We start from the raw sequence: 7,804 nt of genomic DNA on the forward strand, positions 1-7,804 counted from the left end.
TACTACAAAGAGGCAAAGTTCCAGAGAAGAAATCTCTACAAGATTCTCCAACTAGCCTGTCATTGGAGACGCAAGCCTTTAAGCCCAGCATCTGAGAGGCAGAGGCATGAGGATCTAAGTTCCAGGCCAACATGGTCTACAGAGTGAGTTCCAGGACAGTCAGGGTTGCACAGACTCTGTCTCGAAACACCTCCCCCAAAAGATACAACAACTAAAAATGCAGAAAATTAAAACCAGCATGGAAAAAGACTTAAAACTATCAACACCATGATAAGAAGAAGGAGGTGGGAATCAGAGGGGGGGAGGGGGAGGAGGGGGAGGAGAAAATTCTTCCTAAACTATCAAAGGGACTTAGTTCTACAATAAACATTAAAGCAAGATTGCAAGCATGTATAGGAAAAGGTGGTTCTCTTTCCAAAGTAGAAACCAAGTTAACCAATTTTGTGAGGAATTGCTTCCAGATGACTGACCAGGAAGATAAACAAGGTCTGCCATTGGAGAAGGTCTCCTTAAGAAAATGGTTTAAAAAGCTTGAAATAATCCATTTTACTTCGTTTCTATAGCAGTTGCTATCTGGCCTATCTGTTTTATAATACAAAATGACAACTTTCCCTACCACATTTGATAAATGATGTTCAGGTTCCATCACGAAGTATGTGTTATCTAAAATGGCTGTTTAATATTTAAAGATGGAACTTTACCCTTGGTTTCAAGTATGTGTGGTCTATTAGGATAGGATGTAGTAATGGTGGTGGTCTGACAAATAAAAGACAGAAAATAAAATAAATAGTATTTTAATAAAGAAAATACAGTTTTTGCTGAATTCATATTGCATTTTTACAAATGCAATAAAATTTGCAAAAGAAATTAAGAGTAAATCAGTGATATCTTCTAATTGCTATGTGGTTTGTTATTTTTCTGCATGAAAATATTAATTTACAATAGCTGACCAAAACCTAGAGACTGTTAACATGTTAACCAATTTTTAATGTAGCAAAAAAATTAGAAATGCACTAAAATAAGTTTTACAAAGATTTCTGATTGAAGTTTAAACATATGTTACTTGCTAAATATTAACATACACATTAATATATTAGAACTTTGACCAGTATTAATTTCAAGACTATAATGCAGCCCTTCCCTTAATTGTACACAGTAGTATATGATAAACCAAGTTATATAACTAATCAATCAAAATTCATGTTGCTCATAGAATGTATCTGGAAATAACCTTTGGGGAATATTAATAATGCAAGGTCATGTTTATTGTACCAGTTTTATATAAAACACTTTGACTATAGCTGTGACTTACTATTCAGTGAAAAATGTACATTGATAAAGTATGGGAACTTAATTATTTGTATCTTTTTAGAAAACATTCTTATGTGTCCCAAAATAGGATGATTATTTTAAAACTAACTTGCATAACATGTATATTATAAGGTTATTAGTATTTAATTTGTTATTAAATTAAAATATAGCATAGAAAAGTTTGCTCATGTCAAGAAAGTTAAATGCTATAAATAATCCTTTTTCCTTTAGTTAATCTAATAAATTTATAATAAATGTTTCCTCCTTCCAACAAAGCCTACAATTTGAAGCAAAAGTGTCACTTTTCTATGAAGCTTTCTCAGGAAATCCCTAGACTTCAGTAATTTTCCTGTACTCTTATTTTTTTTTTCGTAGCTCTTATTCTGTACTTTTCTGTGTTTTGATTAATATAGCCTATCTGTATGCTTCTCTCCCAATTGAAGTCCTCAGAACTGTTTCAGTTGGCTTTTTAAATTATTTTCTATTACTGGTTACCAGCAATCAGATCCAGTGTCTCATGCTTCTAGAGCAATGCTAGATATTCTGCTTCAAGCAATACCAACAGACCCTGGAACCTGTTTCTAATCTACTCTTCTCCTTGCCTACCACAGTGATGCTCACTGAGTAAAATCTAAAAAAATGAAAGCTTATTAAAAATCTCTGAAAATAAAATAAATAAAAATCAGCAAAAACAAACTTTATTCCAGAATTTAATGATCAAGTCCTTAACAACACTTGCAAAACAAAATATCATTTTCCCATATGTTTATGACAGTCTGTGGGAATGCTGGGCTATGTGGTACTTACTTGGACATATTCATTATTGTCAAATTCTTTTCCTTTAGATTTAATAGTATTTCAAATAATTAGGAGTAAAATTCATCAAGACCTTTTCCAAACAGAAACCACCTCTAAGTTTGAAATCTAGGCTCCTGAAGCATGACTGACTGCCAATGCATAGCAGATAATTCACATTGAGGTAGAAAACTATTTTTTCCCCTAGTATTATACTTTAAACACAGGAACCTCTCAAACACAAAAGCAATCCATATAAGACATTTTCCCTAAAACTATCAGGAAACTGGAAGTGTTAACAGATTCACTAGCCAAAGTTACCTAATCACACACAGCATCTATATACTTTTTAAAGTTCTTTAGCTTAAAAGAGGTAACCGAAAACTAAATTTAGCTTTTCCACCAATGTGCTTCTTTTTCTCCACTTCTTTTTAGATAAGAGACCTGAAATGGCTTAAAACTGTCAGGATGGAAGAGAGTGAAATAAAAGAACCCATCTTTTATTGTCAGCCCACAGGAGTGCCTTGCAATTAAAATTATACATCAATTCAAATTGAGTTCACGTTTGAAAAGGGTCAACTGGGAACTGTAAATTTTCACATCTACTTTTAAAGAAACAGTCTCACACCTCAAAATAATTGTCAAAAACACCTTGCAACTTTAGAACCTTACCTAATCATGGTATCCAAAGTCTCACTTTAGGTGTCTTGGGCCAAATGTTTTTGAGAGAAGTTGACTATTTTCAACTATACCCTACCCTATATTCTACTTTAAGAACAAATAAGTCACAACTATCCTTATTTTTATTAAGAGCATCTAAGTTTCACCAACACATTTTTAAATGAAGACGTGAGTCATTTTTGATGAAGAATACTTTGTAAAATGTTTCCCCTATTGTCAATATTTTACTTTGTCCACTTCTCAAGTTTGGTGGTACTTTGGTTGTCAAATAGGGCATGTCACTAGTTTTGTCTTATTATCACTATTATTTAACATAACTAATATCTGCCTAGCTTTACATGCTAAGAATCAGGGGCTAGGCATATGGCTTGCCTACTGCACATGAGTATAAACAATACTGCAAAGTAAGGTACCACTCAAGCTATCTGGTCAATTCTTTCGTCATGAAGCATCAGCAATGCGGAGGATGGGCTCTTGACAAGCCTGAGGTCAGGTCAGGCTGTCTCCTGAGATCAAGAGTCAGAGCCACAGTTAGAAGAAGGAGTAAAATGTGAACAGGGCACTAGAAGAATCTGTTTCCAGACCAGAGACTAAGAAGGTGCACGACTGTACTTAGAATCATCAGCATCTAAGAAGCAACCCCAGGCCTTAATCACTGGCACTATGTTTCTGGAAGCCAGGATTGAGATCACAAAGTGACGGCTTTTCAAAGGAAAACTAACTGGAAGAAATTACCCGCGAGCAGATGCAGGAAGGGTGTCAGAAGCTTCTGAATGAGAGTGCAGAGCTTCATTGGCCTGCTGGGGCCCCAGAGACCCTAAGACCAGAAAACAGCTTGAGCACCAGGAGACTGCGGTGCCACTACTTACCCCTACTCTCCTAAGGTCTTGTTGTCGCCTCGCACCATGCAGCCCCTGCGGAGGGGAAAACTTTCCCCCTCCCCCGCCGCTGAGGGTGGGATCCGCGGACGAGAGGAGGCGGCGTCGCAGCTGTTCAAGCAGGGCCAGAAAAGCGCCGGGTGCAAGAGAACCAGCCTGGCGCTTGTGCCCCTGGCGGCCACCAACTTCACCACCATCGACTTGGAGGGCCAGGAGGAAGCAAAGGCGGCAGGCCTTCGCCCAGCAGACCGAACTCTCCCGGAATACTAGGCCTGCGCTTCTGGCAGGACCGTCTGCCCCGCTCCTCTCAGCAACAGGACCCCCCAGGCTTAATTCCAATTGCTTTGGCCCCGCGACCACAGAACAGTGGCTGCTCCCTCTTGGGGCCGCGGTCGCAGCTGCATCCTCGTGCTCCTCTTCCTCTGGCGCTGCTGCCTACACACACAGCCCCGGCGCAGTTACCACCGCGGCGCCTGGATCGCCGTTTCTTAGCAACCGCGCGCATGCGCCCCACCCCCGCCAGGGACCACTGGAGCCGCGGTCTGATCTCGGACGAGTTTGGTTTGCGACCTAGAAAAAGTAACAAAATCCCATTTCCTAGGCAGGCCCTAACGTCAGGGTAAAAGAATCGTGAGGAGAGGTCCAAGATGTTCTGAAATGGAGAGGCCTAGAGACTTAGGATGAGATCCTTGGATAGGCATGTGAACTATGGATGGTTTTCCTGCAGGCTTTTCTTGTACTTTACCAGAGTGATCTTTATAAAACTCCCAACTCTCACTTGCCTGTGGTCAGGAGAATGGACTTACAGCCAAATTTGTATTTCTGTTCTTTTTCTAAGCTCTCTAAATCTGTTTCTTCAACTGTAAATGAGAAACGCAGTACTCTGAATACTTATAAGGATGAAGAGAAAAAGTACGTGAAGCACTTAACATACATAACCTACTGTGACACGGAGTTAGCATTCAATAAAAAAGGAGCTATTTGCAATGGCTCATCACTCTGTACAATACAAGACAAAGTGCCTGCTCTCTAGTTGAACATTCTAGCTTAATAAAGTCCTCCAAGAGTAGTCTGGTTTCATTCTAATTCCAGACCTTAGTCACCCAACTGTAGATAGATGTTTTACACTTTCTCAGATTGAAGTGTATAAAATGCCTACATACATTTTCTATTTTCATCTGGAAAAGAAATCTGTGTGAGCCCAGAAACTAATGAACATCCAGTGATCTTTCCCAAACTACTCATTAGTGTTAAAAGACTAGTACTAAAAACTGACATTTAAACAATGGTTGTACATAAAACATTTTGTGTCATTTTCTGCTGGCTATTGATCTTCTGAAAATCAGCCTTAACTTTTCTGTAATGTGTAATTATAAGACAAAAACATGTAATTAATTCTGAGCATAATACAATGTATAAATAGTATGTGCATATTTACAGAATATACTCTACTGAATGATAATCTAATGAAACATACATTTCAGATACTATTTAAAAGCCTATGCCATGTAAAACGTTTGCAAAGCCCTAAAGATGTTAACAAGATATAAATTTCAAATGAACTATAAATTTAAAATGAAACTTTATGGCAACCAGAGAGCCAGTAAATATTTAAGAAACTGTATTTTCAGTGGTGTTTAAACACTAAATTGCACTCCTTTGGTCACATGATAAAGAAGTAACTCCTATCAACAAACAGAAGTGTCTATACACATTTGTAAAGAAAGAAGACTTTTTTATTGAGTAAACACAAAAAAGTACATGCAGATGGGTGGCCCTCAAGTCACTGCAAATTAAAGATGAGATTTAAGATGGGATTTGAGGTAGATGATTGCTTAACTATTTGACTTATTCTAAAAGAATAGTAAAACATCTCCAGAATCACACCACACATACTCCTGATGCTTGCAGCTTAATATGAGGTTCTATAGGAACTTTGAAGATACACATTTACATGACAAGGGTAAATAATATGCCAGAGATGGGGAATTTGGTTTGTTTTTGTTTTTGTTTTGTTGTTTTTTTTTAATTTTTAATATTTTTTATTACATATTTTCCTCAATTACATTTCCAATGCTATCCCAAAAGTCCCCCATAGCGCCCCCCACTTCCCTACCCACCCATTCCCATTCTTTTGGCCCTGGCATTCCCCTATATTGGGGCATATAAAGTTTGCAAGTCCAATGGGCCTCTCTTTCCAGTGATGGCCGACTAGGCCATCTTTCGATACATATGCAGCTAGAGACAAGAGCTCCGGGGTTCTGGTTAGTACATCATGTTGTTCCAACAATAGGGTTGCAGATCCCTTTATCTCCTTGGGTACTTTCTCTAGCTTCTCCATTGGGAGCCCTGTGATACATCCAATAGCTGACTGTGAGCATCCACTCCTGTGTTTGCTAGGCCCCTGCATAGTCTCACAAGAGACAGCTATATTTGGGTCCTTTCAGCAAAATCTTGCTAGTGTATGCAATGGTGTCCGCGTTTAGAAGCTGATTATGGGATGGATCCCTGGATACGGCAGTCTCTAGATGGTCCATCCTTTCATCACAGCTCCAAACTTTGTCTCTGTAACTCCTTCCCTGGGTGTTTTGTTCCCAATTCTAAGAAGGGGCACAGTGTCCACATTTTGGTCTTCATTCTTCTTGAGTTTCATGCGTTTAGCAAATTGTATCTTATATCTTGGGTATCCTAAGTTTTGGGCTAATATCCACTTATCAGTGAATACATATTGTGTGAGTTCCTTTGTGATTGTGTTACCTCACTCAAGATGATGCCCTCCAGGTGAGATGGGGAATTTGTAATACCTGCAGTCATTTATCAACAATTTAAATGTTAGAGAAAATATAAAGGTCATTATGTCCATTAATGAGGTACTCTACAAAGCTAAGCAGTAATAGTCATCTTTCTCTTTTATTCACTTTTACAATTGCAAATCAATAACCCTTTTTCATATACAAACCCTGTGTTGACACAGTAGATGTACAAAGTAGACTAAGAAGAAATTCCTCATAAACATATAAATTTATGCTAGAGGTAACACTGTTCTACATGTTAACAGATGAATAGAAGATTGTCAAAAGACATAATTCCATGCAAACTAAAAGGTATGTGAAAGTGAAACTAAAGGATGTGGACTGTGAAAAGTAGGAGAGTGTTTTAATTAGTTTTCTATTGGTGTGATAAAACACCATAACATAACCGAGACAATTTATGGGGGAGGAGTTTATTTTGGGCATTCATTTCCTGGGGTTTAGAATCTATGGTGGTAGGGAAGCATGACAGCAAACTGCAGGCATGGCTGCTGGAGGAGCAGTCTGAGAGGTCACATGTTGAACCACAGTCATGAAGCAGAGAAAGTGTAAGTGCCATAGAGTCTTTTAATTTCTCAATGCTCACCTCCAGTGACATACTTCCTCCATAAAGACTACACCTCCTAAATTTCCATAAACTGCATCACCATACACAAACATACAGGAACATTCTCACTCAAACCGCCACAGAGGTTTTGACTTAAATATATTCTGTCTATATTATGATCAGAACAGAATAATTGTGTAATAGAGTTGAGTACAGACAAGCTAGATTTGAAACAGATTGTGCAATGTCTGTGTGCCATATTAAAGATTTTGGGAAAAAATTCTCTATCTGAGGGATAATTATAGTTTTAAAGAAAAAAAATCATGCTACTCATTTAAAAACGGTAAAATGCAACAACAAAAGAGAAATTATTCAAGAAAGACTACTGCAGTAGAGGATTGCAGTAGGGCAGAGATATGGGCTCAATTCTAACGTGAGCAACTGAGGCTATATGACCAAGAAGCAAGACAGAGGTGAGTGACTGGAAAATGACTAAGATCAAACACCAAGACTATGAGGATTCTTGTTAGAGTTCCTCAACAGAGCTTTTCAAGAAGACCAGAATGATAAGATATCAAAGGCAAATCTTACCAGATATTCAGAGTCAATCTCATTGTGTACATGATTCCATTTTGATAGGTGAGGTGAAGGGTCTCCAAAACTGGGGTAGTTCCTGGAATCCCAACCATTTAAGCCCTGTGTTTGTAATAGTTCATCACATCTGTTGATTGTTTTTATTCCAGCTCTTCTGAGGAAGCTCACTCTGACCTTTGGACCCAAAT

The 7,804-nt window shown here is 38.2% G+C and overlaps 1 protein-coding gene across 3 annotated transcripts in view; it reads right to left on the reverse strand.

Annotated features, from left to right (window-relative positions):
- Zc3h12b (zinc finger CCCH-type containing 12B) overlaps positions 1-4,114 on the reverse strand; it is a 189,975-nt gene extending 185,861 nt beyond the window's left edge. For all 3 annotated transcript variants that reach the window (XM_085838112.1, XM_021153442.3, XM_085838111.1), the window contains exon 1: positions 3,657-4,114. The gene's annotated coding sequence lies outside the window, so the exon portion shown is untranslated. The remainder of the gene's footprint in view (positions 1-3,656) is intronic.
- Between the last annotated feature and the right edge of the window lie 3,690 nt (positions 4,115-7,804).

The sequence above is a fragment of the Mus caroli genome, unplaced genomic scaffold, assembly GCF_978045245.1.
Source record: "Mus caroli unplaced genomic scaffold, Mus_caroli_1 scaffold_5, whole genome shotgun sequence".
Taxonomy (NCBI): Eukaryota; Metazoa; Chordata; class Mammalia; order Rodentia; family Muridae; genus Mus; species Mus caroli.